At 44.8% G+C, this 21,875-nt stretch overlaps 1 long non-coding RNA gene across 6 annotated transcripts; it reads right to left on the reverse strand.

Moving 5' to 3' along the window:
• Positions 1–1,205: 1,205 nt before the first annotated feature.
• On the reverse strand, positions 1,206–6,372 carry LOC109744390 (uncharacterized). 6 transcript variants are annotated; one of them, XR_012202289.1, is made up of 8 exons: positions 5,918–6,372; positions 5,134–5,277; positions 4,552–4,636; positions 4,364–4,438; positions 4,199–4,268; positions 3,215–3,331; positions 2,673–2,845; positions 1,206–1,578 (listed from the first exon to the last, which is right to left on the reverse strand). It is a non-coding gene; the product is annotated as an uncharacterized lncRNA (long non-coding RNA). The 6 variants fall into 6 exon arrangements; XR_012202290.1 differs by having other exon boundaries at positions 2,673–2,848; XR_012202287.1 differs by having other exon boundaries at positions 4,552–4,658.
• Between the last annotated feature and the right edge of the window lie 15,503 nt (positions 6,373–21,875).

Below are 21,875 nucleotides of genomic sequence, written 5' to 3' on the forward strand. Positions count from 1 at the left end.
CTACTGTTTTTTCAAATTCTATACAATTTAGAAGTAATTTGAAAAACGGTGAAATTCTGGGCGAAACATATTTTCGCGTTTTTTGCTATTGGCTTGTCGGATTGACGCAAATGATACGGTGTTGGAAAGCTATGAAAAATGCGCAACTTTTTCGTATAGAAATGTTTTTCTAATTCTTTACGGTTTAAACTCGAAGTCGAATACGGTCAAATTTGATTTCGAACACGATTTTTTTAAAACTTTGTCAAAATGGGGCAAATAATATAAAGTTAGAAAGCTATCAAAAATGTGAAACTTAGTCATGTTGAACGTTTTTTAAAATTTGTAATAGTCTAAGAGTAATTTGGAATATGATGAGACCCATCATGTTGTTTTCCCGTCCAAAAAGCAGAGTACTCGTACTGATCTTTTGTGTGTGTTTGTACTGATGTATTATTCACAGTAGTTTTGAATGGTTCAAAAAAAAAAGTACTTGAACGGATGTCTGTATGGTTTTGTACTAAGCGTATTTTTACATATTAGACTTACTCTGTATTTTCGGTATAATTTTCATCGTAACTTCTCAATGGTATCATCATGCCCGAACTTGCATAGTTTACACCATTAAACTGAATGATATTTTTAATAAAGCAAAAAAGTTGTGTTTTTCTTTTGATCTCAACGTTGTTTTGCGATGATATTCTGGACTTCTCTCATTTTACCACTTGAACTTTTACCATTTTGAATTCCCATGGTTTTCTTTTTGTTTGAGTTTTTTTTTCCAAACTTATCTAGGACGTCGTGTTTAACTTTTTTCTGTACTTATATGCTAGTAATAATAGAACATTTCCCATGCAATTTTTGTCCATTCGTGGACATCAACCAAAATAGGCACGAGTGAGCACTATCGAACTGATCATTGTTTTTCATTGAACTATGTATGTGTTCTTCTTTTTCAAGAACTGATCATGTAATACATACTGAATGACCCCACATGTATGATATAATGAACTGTATGGCTTTAGAAGTGTAATGGCAGTACATCTATAAAGCTCCACAAGATCACATGAAGCCTCTATCAAATCAAATATACAAAATACTGATAAAAATTCACACTTTTGCACGAAGGGCATACTTCTAAACATGCTCGACGACACTCATTGAACTTGCACAATTCACTGGTGGGAGCAAGCACAGTGATTTTTCCGCACACGCTTCCAACAAACTTGAAACTTGAACGGACGATTTTTCTGCAAAGAGGGGGATATAATGGAGAGCAAGTAGCTAGATGTAGCTACTATGCAAGTGCGTCAGGTTTAGCCACTGGCATCATGTCAAATTTAGAAACACAAGTAACATTTTTGAGGAAAAAACATCCTCAGGGGCATTTGTACGAGCACCTAACATGCAAACACACAAGAACTCTAGATTGAGCATGGGGCGGCGATGGTCTCGTTGTCCGGAGGGCCCAGGCGGCGTCAGGTGCGGGGGGAATGGCAGCCTTGCCGGTCGAAGGGTTGTAGCTGTGGGCGGCGAATCTGGTAGCGTGTGGCATGTGCGGACATCTTTGCCATAGGTCGAGGTCTTCTTCCCTGATGACTGTCAAATCCACATCAGCAAAGTACATGTTATTCAGTTTGGAGACCAATTGAAATAGAAAGGAACTTGACCAATCTTAGCCATCTAAACCTTTCACTATTGTACACAATCATAAGGGTAAAATCAGACATGAGCAATTAGCACATTGCATTCAAGGGTAATTTTCATCTACGGGAAAACTGGAACTTGCATATACACACTAAAGACTGTCAAATTCCTTGAACTCAGGAAACTGGAAAAAATGAGAATTGAACTGAATGAAATTTAGAAATTGTACTGAACTGAAAAAAGAAACTGGACATCATAGGTACATCGAGAAAATAGATTGTATGGAAGCACAAGAAGATATATAGACTAAAATAAGAATTGAACTGAAATGAATCTAGAATAAGATTTGGACTAAGCTAAATTTAGAAATTGAACTGGACTAGAATTAGAAATTGAACGGAACTAAAACAAGAAACTGAACTGAACAAAAAATAAGAATTGAAATGAACTAAAATATGAAAATTGAACTGAACAAAAATTAGAAATTGAACTGAATTGAGACCACTGTGAACACATATATTTCTTTTGCACAGTAAACTACATGTCACATTTAAGTGCAGCTTTTCTTTCCTGCCTTCCAACATCATGTAAGCAGTGATTATGACCTCTTGGAAACTTTTATTTTGTTTATACGCATCAGGAGAGGGAAGTTTACATAATAATTATTTTCTGTGAACCTACATCACTGACCCTGCATGGACTGTTGGTGTTTTTGTCACTGCAATTTAATTTAGTTATTCAGTATAATTTCACTATTACATTTTTTTAGTGAAATGTGATTCAGAAACCACCCGAAGTAAAGTAACATCTATTTCAAAATGGATGGCTGTAGTTGAGACAGAATTTAAGTTTCAGCAATGCCCTTGCGACAAAGCAAACTAAAATGTATCATTTTTCCTCATGATTTTGCACATTAAAAGCATAATGCCCTAGAAGACAGCATGAGAATTATTCAACAAACACAGAAAAGTGAACAACAATTTTTGTTTGATTTCGCAAGTGATATGTAACTAGAGTAGCAAAGGTACCAAGTAAATGCACAATACCATTGACTAACACGTGGAGTGGATGCATGTGTGCCTTAAAGCGTAGGGTTGTACTGACACACTCAGCATCAGGGGATTTCCGATTTGCACAAGATCGAACTGCACCAGTTCGTTATGCGAAGGCCGGCTGCCTGGCTCGTCACCGTCGAACTGAACCCTGCGCCCCTGTTGAACTGCTGAAATATTTTAGTATGGGTTAGCATTCATGAACCAAAGTTTGTGACAGTATGTGTCACCATAAAAAAGAAAAAGCTTATGCTTTTCATAATCATTTTATGAGCGCCAACCAAAATTTGATAGCTAACTGTGTTTCTTAAGCCCCGAGTGAGACCTTGGGCTATAAATGCCAACTCAGATATTTGATGTTTGACTGGTGTTAAATATTCTAACTAGTAAGCATACACATATCTCAATAACATCACATCTAACGAAGATTGGGCAGCAGACACGGATACACCATGCCGCTGTAGCAAAAAAATAAAACCACATATTTATATACATCGCAATATATGCTGCAGAAACCATGGAAAAATCCTCATTACCTTTGAGAAATCCTCATCTGAGACCTTAAGCTTTTTCTGTAAACGTTCTTTAATAGAAGATAAGGTCTCATCCTCGCGAATAACCATAAAGAAAGGTTCTCCAAAATTCTGAACTTGCTGCGGAAATTAGGATAAATATCAAGCATGTGGTTAACTAGAGATCCAAATATGCTATCAGAAGCAGACCAAGGAAATCTTGCTTAGTAATAATTGCCTTGCCCCCAATTCCATCATTTATGCTGGATGGTGGGCAGAATACAACAATGTCAAATATTGGAGTATTAGAGACACAGCTAAAGCATTTCTTTTAGTGAATGACAAAGTAACTTAAAACCAAATGTGGTAGAGTGACTTAAAGTTCGTCCAACTGCATTTAAGGAACTACTCACAACCAGGCTGTATTTTTTGTGTTTTACAGAACACAACCAATAGCATAATTGGTTTGATGCCAAAAGTTGGCATGCCAAATATTGGCTAGAGATTGGTTGCTTGCCAATTTTCGTTGTCAATCTCACAAAAAGTTGCCAAATGTTGGCAACTTCTGATTTTGCCAAATGTTGGCTTGCCAAATATTGGCAATGCCAAATGTTGGTAGCAAACCAATAAAATGCAGAATTATAGCGAAACAATTAAACAAATAAAAATTATGTTAATGTGTATAGCACTCAACAAAGCAACAAGAAAATGAAGATTATTTATTTTCAACTCAAGATTTGCATTCGAACAATGACAGTCTAGCAGTAGCAGCCGTATTATAGTATAATTACATAATTACATTGGTCAGACATAAGACATAACAAAGCCAAGTTAAGTACATCATGATAACTGGAGCTGTGCAGTAAGTTGAAAGATTTTAGAGAATATCTCTTAAGCATGTGCAAACATGCTATCTGGCAGCATGAATAATTATCCTTCAAAGACAGAAATGAAGTTAAAACACAAAAGCATATTTCCTCAAAAAAAGAGTGAACCAGCGTTACTCACTTTGTCCAGGTAACGATCCCCCATGACTAACTATTCCTGATTGCTTTGGTTCGTTAACAGTTCTGGTCAGCTGAAATTGTAAATAAATAAATCAGCCTCCCCAGTCAAACAGGAACAAATGAAATAGGGCAACCATGCAAATTAGATACAGTGCCAAACTAGTACCTGAAAATCTCATCCCCAAATATGCATGTCAATCTTCACAGTTGGAAGTAATCTGAGCTATCTCAAAACATCGAACTGATACATACATGCAAGAACGAAACCGGTACAAGCAATACAAACAATCAATATGAGGAGGAATGTCTAGATGAATAAGAACAGAGCATCAAGAAGATTCATCAAATTCATACCAAAAATATGAGAAGGGGTCACGGTACGCCAACCAATAGGCTATGCGAGAGGAGGGCGCGACCTACAGCAGGAGGAGGGCGCGACCTGCAGTTTTAGTGGTATATGCCTAATAATAATTGGAAGGTAGATGATCAGCCAGTGTCGGCCTCCAAGGCCAACAACCTTCTTGACAACACACTGTACACCGACCAACATGGACTTTGTTGGGTTTAGTTTTTTTATTCATCCACTGTTAGGCATGCCCATTTTGAACTTACAAAGTTTTCTATACCCATCTGAACCTACAAAGTTTTCCTATAGCCATTTTGAACTTACAAAGTTTCTCTCGATGAACTTTCATGTGGTTTGTTTACATGGAACTTTCATAAGGGAACTTCTCGCGCAATTGCACATGTACTGGTTATATTTCTCCGAAGCCAGAATGGTTTTCATATGTTTCGTACACTATGGTGATGAATATAAACAGTGGGTGAGCACCAAGACAGCTTCAACATGGGATCCCTTTCCCCAAGAGGAAGCAATAGGATTATTGCTTAGAAAATAAGCAAGTGCAAGTACAAGGAGAGTAGCAAGAGTTGTACTTTTGGTGTAAGCATACACGAGCAGGGCTTGCGCGGAGGCCGCGTGAGGAACTGGTTGAGGATGACCACGCTCGTGTTTGTGCTGGTGCCGTTGTGGCAAAAGGGGCAACGGCCTGTGTTGGTTGCAGGAGCTGGACTGAACACCTAGGCATCACATCAAAGTAATTAGCAAGATTAACCACTACTTTTTACAAGAATTAGCCAGCAATTAAAAGGGTGAGAAATAAGAGTTCTAGTAATTATAATTTCCAAACACTAGTAGCAACCACTGTTTTGGTTTAGTTTCCTATATATGAATAAAATCAACAGCACTGTCTCTTTATGGAGGAGCTCAGGAGAGAGAGAGAGAGAGAGAGAGAGAGAGAGAGAGAGCATAGTCCTAGCAATCAAACTGCTGCTTCGCTGACAGAACTGATGGCAATCGGTGTAAGTGGCAATCTGATCTCTTCATGGTGCTGGGTTCATCTGATCTAGCGACCATATGTTGTCACTCATCAGTACTAGTATTTAGTAACAACCTGTACAGGTCCTATAACCCCACATCTAATTCATTATCCAACGAATGTGCTCGCCTAATGACTTGTTTATTATCACTAACACTGAGCCGGACAAATCTCGCCGATCCATCTATGACGGCCTACGAGAGAAAGGTTCTGCCTTTCTTCCCAAACATCTGAATCAAGAGCACCCGTACTTCAATTCAAAATAAAATGGCAGTTCGAAAGGAGGCACGGAGATCTTTGCAGTCGGGAGCTGGAGAGGAGAAATTGTGAGCAGGGTGTACCTCACGATGGCTGCTGGAAAGGGGTGCTGCGAAGGTGAACGGCCTCGGGCGGTGGGTTTGGACCGCTGGATGGACCGGTGACGGACCTCCCACCAGGGACGAGGCGGAGTGGCGGCTGGAGCGTCGCCGAGGGCAGCCAGAAGGAGGCGAAGGGGCGACGCCTGAACTGCCTGAAGCGGGAGGTGGCCGGTTGGCGAAGGGAGGCGACCGTCGCGTGGGGAGCCTGGCGCCGGCAGGAGCCGCGGAGAAGGTGGGGGCGAGGCGCCGGCGGGGGCCGCGGAGAAGGTGGGGGGCGAGGCGCCGGCGGGGGCCGCGGAGTAGGTGGGAGTGAGGCGCCCGCGGGAGCCGCTGAGAAGGTGGGGGTGAGGCGCCCGCGGGAGCCGCTGAGAAGGTGGGGGCGGCGGCGATACTCGCAGGGGTGGGCACTATCACAACGAAAACCGAAAAACCTAACCGAACCGATTAAATCGATTTATCTATTTATTCGGTGTACGGTTGTTTGGTTCGGTGGGAATTCTGATTGCTATTCGGTGTTTGGTGTATATTCGGTTTCCTATGGCCAAAAACCATAATCACCGAATCAACCGATATTATTTACGATGCCTGTGTTCCCATGACCATGAGGCCGTAAGTGAGCTCAGCCCGTATGTTCATTAGCCCAACACCCCCTGATTACTCTCATTCACAAGCGTAATCACCGCACGTTCACACGAACCACACGTACACGTAAACCTAGCCATCGCCCATCTCTCCATCGCTTCATCAGGCGGCGCCCTCTCCCTCTCCAACCCTAGGCGTGCGATCACTACTCGTCGAGCCGGCTCCAGCGAGTCGGAGCTCGGCAGTCAACAACAAATCCGTTTGTTTCGGCGGACGTCAAGCCATCCGCTCACAAGTATTTCACTAGTTTCTCCAAGTTCTAGTCCCTCAAATCTCAATTCCTGTACTTGACGTAACTCCATGTTGGTAATTAGTTTGGTCTACTAGCAAAATTTATTTATTGTTTTGCATGGAACGATTCTCATGTGCTAGTGTATCCTTACGGCAAGTATTTATACGATTTGGGTCAAAGGTCTCTTGCGTATATTTATAGTGCCCGTGCCTAATGAAACAAATTACTAATTAATCTATGGTTTAGTGCATCTGCTTATCCTGGTCCATACATAATACGTAGGTGAGACTATTTGTTTTTGCTTCTACATAAGTGAGACAATATGTTTGTACGTGAGACTTTGTTCACTATCCCTTTATACATATTTTCATTGCCGCAAATGATGTGGCATGTTGAGTATTATATTTGTTGTTAAGGTTACTGGCTCCTGTGATTATTTTATTATATTCTGTACAATGCAAATTGCTGCGTCAGGTCACTTAGGCCGATGGGTGCATTTACTTCGGTTTTTTGGTTAACCGAACAAACCGAACCGATATATTTTGGTTAATAAGGTTCGGTTGCTAATTCCTGTGTGATTATTTCGGTGGCTATTTCTTCAAAACCGAAATTATAAAAACCCGAATAAACTGAACCGTATTAACCATACTAACCGAATGCCCAGCCCTAGCGATAGGAGGTAGCCGGGAGAGGTTGGTTAGTGGGGGTGGGCTGCCGCCTCCTTGTTCTTTTTGATCGGGATATATATATATATATATATATATATATATATATATATATATATATATATATATATATATATATATATATATATATATATATATATATATATATATATATATATAACGCCCAAGCAAGGCAATCTTGTATAGATCGTCCTTTAAGAAATATGTACTGGTTTCTGTGTATCACCTTCAAGATGATTTTTTGCAAGCGATTGACAAGTATTTTGGTGATTACCTCGAGGCAGCAATTGAGCAATGTAATTGGTCTGAAGTCATTGACCATAGTAGGGGAGTTGATCTTAGGTATCTGCGTGATGAAGCGCTCATTTATGCTTTCCAAATAGAGATTGCCATCATAGAGTTGATTGAATAAGTTATAGAAGTCTTCTTTGATTATTGGCCAGCAAGTTTTGAGGAAGACACATGTGAATCCATCCGTGCCTGGCGCTCTATCAGCCGGCATAGCTTTGATCACTCCATCTATCTCATCCGTAGTAAAAGGCACCGTGGGCTATTCAAGTCATCACATCTTTTTATTAAATGTCATAGATCAAAGTTCATCTCATGGGTTGCGGAGGAGCCCAATCTTTCTTTCAAAGCATGGAAGATAATGGATTCTTTCCCCGCATGATCTTCAACATCAACACCATCAGCAGTCATGAGAGAGGCAATGTCGTTCCTCTTGTACCTTTCTGATGCCATCGCTTGAAAGAATTTTGAATTCTCATCACCAAACTAAACCCAGCGGATAGTGCATCTTTTCTTCCAGTACATTTTCTGATAAGATAGTAGTCTGAGCAGGTGAATCTTTAGGATTCTCCTAAAATTTTCCTCAGGTGTAGTGACTGTTCTTTTATTCTCGATGGCGTCAAGTTCATTTAGAGCTTTGTTGGAATTTTCAATGGCCACCGAGAGTTTTGAGATGTTCTTACTCTAGTGCGTTAGGTCATGTCTCAAGTTCTTGAATTTTCTTGAGAGAATAGTTGCACAGTTATTTGATTTGACTAACCTGTCCCATGAGGTTTTAAGAAAATCAAAGAATCTAGGGTGCTGAGTCGAGTATGTTTCAAATCTGAAGAGTTTGGACTTGGGGATTGACGTTTCAATGGTGACAACACGTGGTGTATGATCTGAGACAGGTTTTGCAAGGGGCTTTACAATGGTGTTGGGATATGAGATTGTCCAATTGTTCATCATAAAGAACCAGTCAATTTGTTCTAGAAGTGGATCTTGCTGCATGGTGTTGGGATATGAGATTGTCCAATTGTTCATCATAAAGAACCAGTCAATTTGTTCTAGAAGTGGATCTTGTTGCATGTTACTCCAGGTGTAGGATCGGCCTTTAATTGGAAGCTCAATCATACTCTATGATCAAATGAAATCATTGAAGGCTATCATATCCGAGATATTTCCCGCTGGTTTGGTCTTGTTGCCAGAACAATGAACAAAATTAAAATCCCCGAAAATAGCCAGCCTTCATTAGGTGGGACGTCCAGATCAAAAAGCCAATTAACAAAATTGAGATGTCGTTCACCCTGGCAGGGGCCATAAACATTCAGTAAGGTCCACTGTTGTGCAGATTAAGTCGATTTAAATCTAGTTACTAGAGCGAAATCTTCAGAAGCAATAATATTGGCTAAAAAGATGGAGCTATTCTAGATGGTAGCAATTCCCCCTGAATCCCCTTGTGAAGGAACATAGGCAAATTGATCAAAGCGGCGGGGACAACAAGATTTAATGAACACGAGATCAAAAGATGTCTTTTTTCTTTCCTGCAAGCAAATAACCGCACATCCACTAGATGTGATCGCATTCGAGAGTGCTAGTTGTTTATCACCCAAATTAAAGCCACGGACATTCTAGCTAAGAACGTTCCAATTAACCAAAAGACCCATAGGAAGAAATTAAAACGATAATTAAGGAGCAGATGTGGGAGGCTCAACAACATTGGAAGCGAGTAGAGCCTCTTCAGAGAGCTCCTCAGCCAGAATGCCACACATGTTGGTGCCGATCAACTGGATCATTGGGACGGGTGTTGGAGGGGGAGGCGCATCCTCAGTAGCCACCTCCTCAGAAGCTGTAGTGTCGCGAGGAAGTTCAGAAATTCTGACCGAAGAAGGTGCAAAGGGCAACCTTCTCGACTTAACATTGAATGTTTTGGGCTTGCTGTCTGACACCGGAGGGACCCTAAAACCATCATACTTGTTTTCTTGGGCACTTCTGTGAAGATTCGGGAACAACAACCTTTCCTTCAAGATGAGATTGAATAGCAGGTTCAGAGACAGCAGACACAGACCCTCCAACAACGATGTTTGTTGCTTCTTGTGGGCCATCAAGCAACATGTTTGGACCTGAGGTAGCAGCCATAATTAGTGTGGTGTATGATTCGGTCAGCTCCAGTCACTACTGCAGGTTGCTGCTAACGCGACACTACGATCAGAGACTCTTCGACGAAACTGTGTGCGATGCCATAATCGCAAACGGTGGTGTAAAATAACCATAAAAAAGGTGCAAAACGTTTGCGATGGAGGATGCATCAAACACGGTTTAGATTTTAGTTGCGTGTGCGATGCAGGCATACGGTTTAGCTCAATTAACTATTTGCGATGAGGAGGAACAAAAGAAATGGGCAGCCAGATGAAGGTGTGTGCGATGTACAACATAGGATTCAGTCGGATGAACTGTTTGTGATTAGGTAACACAAAAGAAACGATCAGCCCAATCAAGGTGTGTGCGATGTACATCATATGGTTCACTCGGATGAACTGTTTGTGATTAGGCAAGATAACATAAACGGTTCAATATAACAAGATGTGTGTGATACACGGCAAACAGGTCTGTAATCAGAAATGTGTGCGAAGACCGATAAAAACACAGACGATTACTTCTAATAAGACGTATGTGATATGCTCTGTATACACAACATCCATTGGCCATTGGGGGACGATCGGTCATCCGGATACGGCGTAAGGATGCGAAGAGGTATTCCTATCAGCAAGGACTAGTTGTTCCACCAGTAGCTCATGTAAGAAAACTATCAAGTTAAGTGTGCTCAGGCTGGAGCAGCCATCAGATGGGTGACTGGATGGAAAGTTGTGTTGATGTCAAATTAACTGATAGGATGGGTCATTTCGGTCAAATGACCAAAATGACCCATTCCCTCAGCTAATTTAACCTTGAGGTCCTTGTTTTTTATTTTTTTTTATTTTTTAACACATGTTAAAGAAGGTCTACCGCATTACTTTTTGACAATGTGCGATACGTGGCATACAGTTGATCCATCCGACCTATTTGTGATGGAATAGGCCGTGTGTGTTGTGGGCAAACGCTTGCTAGTATTCAACCGTTTGGGATTGATGAATTCATCACCGACGGGTTCCCTAGTGTGGTCCGTGTTCATCTGATCATCATCTACTTCTTGTGCTAGCTCGATGTTCCTTCTATGGTAAGTTTCCATTAATTGATGGCGTTTTATGAACACGCCACCATTTCCCGCCATTTCCTCACCTGTTTCCCGCCACCCTGCTATATTGCGCATAGGCGGTGTGAGCATGCCAACCCACCAAAGCGTCGTCTTTGCCATCAACCTCGTCGATAAGAAAAACGAGCAGGCGCCACGACCCGTCGAGGCCGAGGCACTCCCCGGCAACGCGATGGACGACATCGTGATGCACGTCATCGCCAGGTTTGAGCAGACCTTTGGCGCATGGCGCTTGAGCACCGCGGATCAAGATAGGCATGTCAGCGCCGATAGGCTGCAGCTCGCAGCACAACATGATCGATGGTGCCGCAGAGCAAGCTAGGCGCATCCGCGCCGATAGGCTGCGGCTCGCCGCATGGCGAGACTGTTGGAGTGCCGCAGAGCGAGAGGCGCGGCGCGCCGCACAGCGAGAGCGGATCCACCGGCGCTTGCCTGCTGTCGACACGGCGTCGCAGCTGAGTACATGTCGCGTCAGTACCCCCATTCCTTGCCAGGAGTGGGCAGAGGCCCTCAGCGCTATACTTGCATCAGAGGCCGGCCGCGCCGTACTTGCACTGGACGCCCGCCGTGCCGTTCGCATGGGCGCCGCCGTTTGCCTTGTCCGCGGCCCGCCAGATGCCAATGCGCTGGTCGGTAGGCTCGACCGCCTCCTTGGCCCAGGTCTCCACCCGGGCGCAGTAGAGGAACATGGCCGTCGCATCCTCAAGCTGGTGATCTGCAATGAAATAGCCAACTTGGAGCTCGAGATCGCGCTCCAGATGTACCGCGAGCGTGTCGACCGCTTGGACGAACGCCTGCACGAGTTCAGGCAGAGCCAAGAGCTACCCTAGGCAAGGGCTGCTGGTCATGGTCTCATGGACGCGTTTTATTTTGAAAAGTCGTTTCGACGTGGATAGCTATGTATTCACAATAATCATAGTATTGCTCTGTTTATTGCTCTGTTTCAATGTGTGTACTCTGTTTTCCATTCTTATATGTTCTGTTCCAATGTGTGTGTATACACTTTCCATTCTGTATATGTGGATGATAACATCTAGATTCAAATTAGTATACAAAAACAGATAGAAAATGGAATTCTTAATATATGTATATATATATATTAATTGTTCATTAGTTCATCACAGAATATATATATATATATATATATATATATATATATATATAATATAATCACATATACGTGATGATACTTAACTACTAGGTACAATGCATAAAATTGAAAACGAACAATACTAAAACTAATAATCCCCCTTGGGGCCAGTATCCCGGCAGCCCCTCGCCAGCAGCTCCCTGGTGCACGGCATCTTCCCAGTGCGGAGGTAGTACTCCGACTCCTCCGCCTCGCAGCGCTTGACGTACCGATCTGTCTCTTGTTGGCGGATGCGCGCGACCAATCTTGCCATTTCGTTGGGAGCCCACCGGAGCTCCTCGAAGGTGGCACGCTGGAGCTTATCGGCCCACCTCGACGCAGTGACGAGGCGCCCAGCGCCTATGACCTTCCTCGCGAAGTACCCGTCTTCGTACACCTCCTCGGCACGACGACGCGCCTGCCCCCAAAGCTCCGCCGCCTCCTTTTTCCACGCGGCATCACGGGCTTCACAGGCCGCCTGGTACCTGGCTTCCTCCTCCGCCATCTCCTTCTTGAACGCCACTTGCCTGGCTTTCTCAGCCGGCGGCAGCGACTTCCACAGACAAAGATTGTACTGGCCCCAAAACCAATCCAACGTTGGGGGTTCCGGCGCAACCTCGTCAGGCGGCGCGTAGGGGTCATCGTCGCTGCTAATCGAGTGAGCGTCCTCGGGGGGCGGCGACTCCTCGTCGGCGCGTGGGCAGACCGGCGGCACCATGGCAGAGATTTGAGAGAGAGAGAGAGAGGGCGAGCGAGGGGAGGATGTAGATGAGAATGCAGGCGGGACGACGTGAGCAAGGTAGTATTTATTGGCGGCCGGAATCTAGATCGACGAGGACAGTACACATGCCAGTCGCCGGAATTTACGTGTACTTTAGTTTGAATTACACATGATTCCCGCAGCAAAATCCGTGTGTGAACATAATGGCTGACGTTTCCAATACAGAATCATATCTGATTAATGATCCTCGCCAATCACCTACCAAACCTCGAGCCACGAGATAGAGTGCCAATCATGTGGAGGCCGGTTGTCTTGCCAGATCTTTACATTTTCTTTTTTGAACACCAGATATTTACATCGTTTGATGATTTTTTAACTCGCACACAAGTACACAAAAATATGATTTAAAACCGTTTGGGTTAGGCGTTGCATGTAGATGTAGTTCAAATTTTAATTACGGTCATTAAATGGTTAGAAAATCACTTAAATGTCTTTAAAAGATCAAATGACCCCTGAAATTTTCAAAATTTTCACATGACAGTTGTATTAGTGCACGTTAAACGTAGGAAAAAAATTGAAAGCCGTAAGAGGAAGCTATCTCCCGTCCGTCATCAAACATGCATTGTTCCCTCTCGGAACCACGAACCTTCTAGTGAGTTGCTCCGGTTTGTGAAGGGTGTGTGTCCAAACTTTCGTCAAACAGGCCAATTTTTTAGGGATTTTTATTTTTGTGCCCCTAGTTCCTTAGCTCTACTCATTCATCCCCACTCTGTTAACTTTTGCTCACTTTTCCCCACTCCCTTGCCAGAAACCCTCATAACTAGGCACAACAGACGTTGCCGTCGGGTCAAAGGCTTTGACTGTTAGCAAACGAGTGGGGCCGCATATACGTGGGCGCATGCAAGACCGCGGTCGTGGGGTAGCACATCATATAAAGAGGGCAACCACCTCCATCGCCCCTACCATTTTCCCCAAATCCCCTCATTGCGCCCAACGCGTTTGGGTCGGCTCGTGCACCCAACGCTGGCCCGACCCATTTTAATGACGCCGACAAAATAGAAACAACTTAAGTAAACATTAAAGCCAGCCTTAGGAAGGCCGCCGAGAGTCCACGCATCCATATTAGCATTAAAAGAAATTAAAAACAACCTAACTATGAGGCGGCGCGCTACCCAGCGCGCCCTAGGCGTCGTTGTCGTTGTTGTCCTCGGGGTGGGTGAGGTCGATGAGCGTCAGCGCAAGGCCGGCCCAGGGGAACGTCGTGTTCCAGGCGGCGGCGATGTCGGCCGCGGGCAGCTGTTCCGGCAGGGGCAGTGCCGGCGCGGGGGGCTGTGCGGCCGCCTGTGCAGCCGCGGCTTGGCGCACCTCCTCCTCGAGGTCGCGCTCGAGCATCTCCTCATACTCGCCGCGACGGCGCTCCTCGGCGAGCCGTCGCTGGCGCCACATCTCGAGGTACGCTGCCTCCTGCTCCAGGGTCGCCCCCACCCAAACCGGTGGCGCGGACACCCACTCGCGCACCACTCCCGTCAAGGAGAAGCGCGCAATGGGCTCCGGCTCCGGCTCGGGCTCCGGCTGCGGCTCCGGGTCGGCCTTAACGAGCCGTCGGGGAGGGGACAGCGGGGCCACCGGTGGCACGACGCAATCGCCGGCTGCGGAGAGTGCGAGGGCCTACGCCATGGCCGCCTCGTAGCGAGCCTCCTCTTCCTCCACCGCCTCCACCCTGCGCCGCTCGTCCTCCTCGCTCTCGCGGTAGACTGCCTCAAGGGCTGCCTGGTAGGCGGCCTCCACCGCTTGGTCTTCCTCCCGGACGACGAGCGGGGGCGGTGGCACGCTGCGGTCGACCTCCCGCACGCCGCGTCGCCTCGCCTCCTCGTGCTCGAAGGCGAACCACCTCGCCCAGTTAGGCGAGTGGTGGCGTAGGTGGCGTCGTGGCGCTGCTTTGGTGTCAGCATTGCCCCCCGGGGCCGCACCTCCTCCGCGTGCGCCCTAGTCGACCGCGGCGCCGCCGACACTGGGATCCTCTCTGGATCCAGATGCCAGTCGTGCGGCAGGGTGACGTCGGGGTACGGCAGAGGAACGCGGTGCTGCCAGTGCCACTCCGCCTGGTGCCTTGGCACGCTCACTCGCACCCTCAACCGGCGAGCCGGCGGAGGCGGTACGAACTCAGAGGGGAAAGGGACAGCGGGGGCCTTGCTCTTGGACTTGCTGCTGCCGGCGCCGGAGAAGAGCCCCATTTGGCTAGGGTTGGCTAGGGTTTTTGCTAGGGTTTTCTGGCGACGGGGGAGCGAGCTTGCCTAGATGGGGACGGCGAGTTTGGATGAGGATGGCCCTGCCGCACGGTCGGCTTAAAAAAGGGCGACCGCCGTCGCTGAAGCGTGGGCCCGTGGTCATAAATTAAGCTGACCGCGAGTGGGCGGCCGCTAGGTGGGGACGCGGCGGACAGCGAGAAGGCGCGGGTTGCGTCCGTTCGACGTCCGCGCCGACGCATTTGGGCGCAAATTTGAAGTGATTTAGAGGAGGTCAAATAAATTTGAATTTGAGAAAATGTGCTCCAAATGAGCTCCCAGGCTAGGGTAAACAGCCCATTTGTAATCAAGTTTTTTTTGAACCTACTCTAAATGAGCCAAATGTTTTTTTATTAACACATATTCACTTTCCATAGTGTAGATTCGAAGTCTCACTATTTTTTGATTTTTTTTTTATTTTTCAAAAATAGAAGGTAACACCACCTCCTCTCCTTGAACTCTATGAAATCATGTACATGATAGCTCATATGTGTGAAGGTTTTCTCATGAAAATGACCATAGAGCAAGTTTATGATTTTTGGTTGGTAACATGTCACATAAGACAACATTGTGCGTAGGTTTTATATTTTTTTGAAATTAATGGTGCTCATTTGACCTCGATCGTGCCAGCTAGGGTTTTTTTTATGAAAATGACCATAGACCAAGTTTAGTATTTTTCCTTGTTAGTTTGTCTTATAAAACGACGAACAGGGAAGGTTTCATATTTTTTCAATTTTTAAAAAATTAGTTATGCTCAGTCAAAGCCTTCGAAACCCCGTTGACCAGCTCAAAACCCCTCTAAACCCCGGGGGTTTTGCCTAACCCTAGCTCCCAACGTCAGCCGTCCGATCATACCCTCGCGCCAAGCCACAACCCTCAGATCTGGCCTTCTAGAAGGAACTAGGTGGGCTGGCTGTGTGCAGGCTCCGCGCCGTTGGATCACAAGGACGGCTCCGCATCATTGGATCGTGGGGCGATCTACGAGGGGCGATGCTATTGGTTGTGCTCGGCTGCTCGCCCACCACTGACTCCGTGAAAAAACGTTGTTATTGGGCCCAAAAGGAAACCAAGCTCTGGGCCGTCGAATTGCGTCATTTTTTTGCATCGTTTGCTCTATTTTTTCTGAACGTGCTGGCTCTATATTTTTGCATCGTTTGCTTGCATCGTTCTTTTTGTTCTATACAAATGTAAAATGACCAAATTTATAAGGGCTAAATTTATTTTATCATGTAAAATGGCCACAAACTATCAAAAAAGGGTCATTTTGCATTTGTATAATGGCCACAAGCCCTCTATCTCTTTTTATCATGCAAAATGACCAAATTTTTAAGGGCCAAATTTATTTTTATCATTCAAAATGGCCACAAGCTCTTCAAAAATTGTCTCTTTTTGTTCATATAATATAGGGTATGACCACGGATTCCCACGCGTGCAATTAGCTTCTTTTTCTTCTTCTTTTCAAACCACCGTTTCCCATGCGTGTACACTCCTGATGCTGCGGTGGGTTTGAAAACGGGCTACTAACTTCACATTTGACACCGTTATTGACACGGCCAAATAACACGTAGCACTACGGCTATTTAAGCTACATATTAGCATCGGTGCATGAAGGCTCGATCGACGCATGCAGGTAGGGTTTGCTGGGTGCATGCATAGCAGGCTTTTGTCCTGGCGGCGCGCGCAGACGTTTAATGCAAGGGACGACCCAACGAAACCACGGCCCAATGGTCGAACAGCGACACCACCCAACGCGGCACAGTCCAGCGTGGCCCCACTAGTCTTTGACCCGACGGCAACGTCCGTTGTGCCCAGTTATGAGGGTTTCTGGCAAGGGAGTGGGGAAAACTGAGCAAAAGTTAAGAGCGCGGGGATGAATGAGTAGAGCTAAGGAACCAGGGGCACAAATGTAAAAATCCCATTTTTTACCACATCATCTTGGTGGCATGACATTAAATCAAGCAAGGCTTCATGTTTTTCTGATCATTTTTAAATTTTTTGGAATTAAAATGCCATGGCATGCACTCCATGCATGTGCCCATGCCTTGAGACCAATATGTTTTAAAATTCTTTCTAATTTACTGCACATGGAATTAACTCGCACACAAGTACACAAAAATATGATTTTTCAAACCGTTATGGTTAGGCGTTGCATGTAGATGTAGTTCAAATTTTAATTACGGTCATTAAATGGTTAGAAAATCACTTAAAAGTCTTTAAAAGGTCAAATGACCCCTGAAATTTCCCAAATTTTTACATGACAGTTGTATTAGTGCACGTTAAACGTAGGAAAAAAATTGAAGGCCGTAAGAGGAAGCTATCTCCCGTTCGTCATCAAACATGCATTGTTCCCTCTCGGAACCACGAACCTTCTAGCGAGTTGCTCCGGTTTGTGTGGGGTGCGTGTCAAAACTTTCTTCAAACCGGCCAATTTTTTTACCACATCATCTTGGTGGCATGACATTAAATCAAGCAAGGTTTCATGTTTTTCTGATCATTTTTTAATTTTTTGGAATTAAAATGCCATGGCATGCACTCCATGCATGTGCCCATGCCTTGAGACCAATATGTTTGAAAATTCCTTCTAATTTACTGCACATGGAATTAACTCGCACACAAGTACACAAAAATATGATTTTTCAAACCGTTATGGTTAGGCGTTGCATGTAGATGTAGTTCAAATTTGAATTACGGTCATTAAATGGTTAGAAAATCACTTAAATGTCTTTAAAAGGTCAAATGACCCCTGAAATTTTCCAAACTTTTACATGACAGTTGTATTAGTGCATGTTAAACGTAGGAAAAAATTTGAAGGCCGTAAGAGGAAGCTATTTCCCGTTCGTCATCAAACATGCATTGTTCCATCTCGGAACCACGAACCTTCTAGCGAGTTGCTTAGGTTTGTGAGGGGTGTGTGTCCAAACGTTCGTCAAACATGCCAATTTCTTTACCACATCATCTTGGTGGCATGACATTAAATCAAGCAAGGTTTCATGTTTTTCTGATCAGTTTTTTATTTTTTGGAAATTAAATTCCATGGCACTCCATGCATGTGCCCATGCCTTGAGACCAATATGTTTGAAAATTCCTTCTAATTTACTGCACATGGAATTAGCTAGCACACAAGTACACAAAAATATGATTTTTCAAACCGTTATGGTTAGGCGTTGCATGTAGATGTAGTTCAAATTTGAATTACGGTCATTAAATGGTTAGAAAATCACTTAAATGTCTTTAAAAGGTCAAATGACCCCTTAATTTTCCAAATTTTCACATGACAGTTGTATTAGTGCACGTCAAACATAGGAAAAAATTTGAAGGCCTTAAGAGGAAGCTATCTCCCTTTCGTCATCAAACATGCATTGTTCCCTCTTGGAACCACGAACCTTCTAGCGAGTTGCTCCGGTTTGTGAGGGGTGTGTGTCCAAACGTTCGTCAAAATGCCAATTTCTTGACCACATCATCTTGGTGGCATGACATTACATCAACCAAGGTTTCATGTTTTTCTGATCATTTTTTTACTTGTTGGAATTAAAATGCCATGTCACTCCATGCATACGTATGCATGTATCCATGTCGTGAGACCAATATGTTTGAAAATTCCTCCTAATTTACTGCACATGGAATTAACTTGCACACAAGTACACATATATGATTTTTCAAACCATTTTGGTTAGACGTTGCATGTAGATGTAGTTCAAATTTGAATTACGGTCATTAAATGGTTAGAAAATCACTTAAATGTCTTTGAAAGGTCAAATGACCCCTAGAATTTTCCAAAATTTCACATTACAGTTGTAGTAGTGCATGTTAGACGTAGAAAAAAAATTGAAGGCCGTAAGAGGAAGCTATCTCCCGTTCGTCATCAAACATGCATTGTTCCCTCTCGGAACCACGAGCCTTCTAGTGAGTTGCTCCTGTTTGTGAGGGGTGTGTGTCCAAACTTTCGTCAAACATGCCAATTTCTTTACCACATCATCTTGGTGGCATGACATTACATCAACCAAGGTTTCATGTGTTCTGATTTTTTTTGGAATTAAAATGTATGCATGCATGTGTCCATGTCGTGAGACAAATATGTTTGAAAATTCCTTCTAGTTTACTGCACATGGAATTAACTCGCACACAAGTACACAAATATAATTTTTCAAACCGTTTTGGTTAGGCTTGCATGTGGATGTAGTTCAAATTTGAATTACGGTCTTTAAATGGCTAGAAAATCAATTAAATGTTTTTAAAAGGTCAAATGACCCCTAGAATCTTCAAAAATTTCACATTTACAGTTGTAGTAGTGCACATTAGGCGTACAAACAAAATTGAAGGCTGTAAGAGGAAGCTATCTCCCATTTGTCATCAAACATGCATTGTTCCCTCTCGGAACCACGATCCTTCCAGTGAGTTGCTCCGGTTTGTGAGGGGTGTGTGTCCAAACTTTCATCAAACATGCCAATTGTTTTAGCACATCATCTTGGTGGCATGACATTACATCAACCAAGGTTTCATGTGTTTCTGATTTTTATTTTATTTTTTGGAATTAAAATGCCATGTCACTCCTTGCTTAATTGTTTCATAGCCGTTAGACCAATATGTTTGAAAATTCCTTCCAATTTACTGGACATGGAATTAAATTGCACACAAGTACACGAAATATGAGTTTTCAAACCATTATGGTTAGCTGTTGCATGTACATGTAGTTCAAATTTCAATTACGGTCATTAAATGGCTAGAAAATCACTTAAATGTCTTAAAAGGTCAAATGACCCCTGAAATTTTCAAAAATTTGACATGACAGTTGTATTAGTACTACAAAATTTCTCGTTCATTTAAAACACCATCCGTTGGCACTTTACTCCAAATTCGTCTTTCACAGCTAATAAAAAATATCTACAACATCACACACAGTTGCATTCTAGGAACCGTTTGCGATGAAAATATTTGGGTCTATTTAAGTCTCCTTCCTTAAGCTTCGTCGGCTCGTCTGATCTAGTGCCGACAACCACCGAATCCACGAATCCCGATCCCCGTTCCCGCACCCCCTTCTTGCAAAGATGACATCGTGGAAACGCTTCGTGAAGGCCCTTACGATGGACGCGTCCCCATCGAGCGCCGCCGCCTGTGCCAAGAGCGCGGCCGCCTACGCCGAGAGTGCCGCCGCATCCACATTGAGCGTGGCCGCTTCCGCCGAGAGGGCGTCTGCGGCAGCCGACAGGGCAGCTGCAACAGCCGAGATGGCTGCAGCTGCTGCTGCGACGGCGGCTGCAAACACCGAGAGCGCTCGAGCTGCCGTCCGTGCCGCTGATGTCGCCCTGGCCCGGGTCGAGGCCATCCACGCCAAGATCAAGGATGCACGCGCCAAGATATTCTAGGCCACCTTAGACTCCATCATGCAACCCACGTCTGAAAAGGCGACGGGGGCCATGGAGCACCTGCTTCCTCATGAGGTCGCCGAGCGGGAGCTAGAGATGCAGGAGGCGGCGGAGATCGAGGAGCGCCGGGAGGAGGAGTTGCGCGTGGCGGAGGTCGAGGTAGAGAAGAGTTTGTGCGTCGATGAATCGGCATTGGAGTACCAACGCGAGCTCTGGCGCAGCCACTACTACGAGTACTACAACCTTGAGGGCGGCGCCAAGGACGAGGACGAGGATGAGGACTCGGTCGACTTCAGCAGGGGGGACGCAGAGTCCACCAACGGCGGCATGTCGCCAGGACAAGTCATAGACGCCTCATCTCACACCGGCGATGCATAGGCCGGCGCGGTGGCGGATTTGTTAAAATTATGCGTACTTAGGCTTTGTTTTTAATGTTGGTCTTTTGTTAGAGCAATGTTTAGGTCAACTGGCTCTGTTTAATTACTAAAATTGCTCGATTCAGTAAGTGTGGTCTGCCAGCTGTACACTCTTTTGTGCGCCCAAATTAGCAAGCGATGTTAAATTATGCAATGACGTACCCGGGGAAATTTCCACCAAAATTTGAATTATCAAACTCATCCCATGCGCGTAAAGCAGAAGAATCGTTTGTGATGCACACAATCCTTCAAAGTGAATGGTCCGTCGGCACCTCGCGCAAAGTTTCCCTCCACATTTCCAAAATTTTGGCCTACCGCCAAAATATCTACCCCCGCCCCCTTCCCCCCTTCCCCACCCCCTTTTCTCCTCGACCACAAGTCACATTTCCCCTGTTTCCTCCTTCCTTCCTTCCTTCCTTGCTAAGTTATAGCCGCTTCCTCACTCTCGCCGTCTCGCATCCTACTGCCAGGGTCGCCATGGTCTTCTTCAAGGACCTCTCCAGTGGTTACTCCTCCGGCGACTACTCCTTCACCACCCGGGTATGCCTCTCTTCTCTCTCTCGGGCTATGACTTGGAATGAAGGATTTTTACCCGGCGGTCGATTTGAGTCATTTCTTCCTCTTGTATCTCCCTAGGACCATCAGTGGCAACGAATGGAGCGGGGTGGCTGAAGATCTATCTACTCATTGTCACCATCAATCTCCATGCGTGAAGGTAGTAGCGTTTGATTCTGTGTACAGTGGGAGGAAGTTTCTGGCATGTGCAGAGAAGGTTAGACCCTCTACCGTTGTTACAAATCATTTGTTAGATGTGATTCAGACACTGTCACGGTCCCAATCCATTCATACCACACCTTCAACCAAATGCATCCTAAGACAGTGTCACAGTTTGTACCTAGTATCTTAAATTGTTGCCATCTCATCAGCGGTGCCATTAGAAAATTAT

Source organism: Aegilops tauschii, chromosome 2, assembly GCF_002575655.3.
Source record: "Aegilops tauschii subsp. strangulata cultivar AL8/78 chromosome 2, Aet v6.0, whole genome shotgun sequence".
Classification (NCBI taxonomy): domain Eukaryota; kingdom Viridiplantae; phylum Streptophyta; class Magnoliopsida; order Poales; family Poaceae; genus Aegilops; species Aegilops tauschii.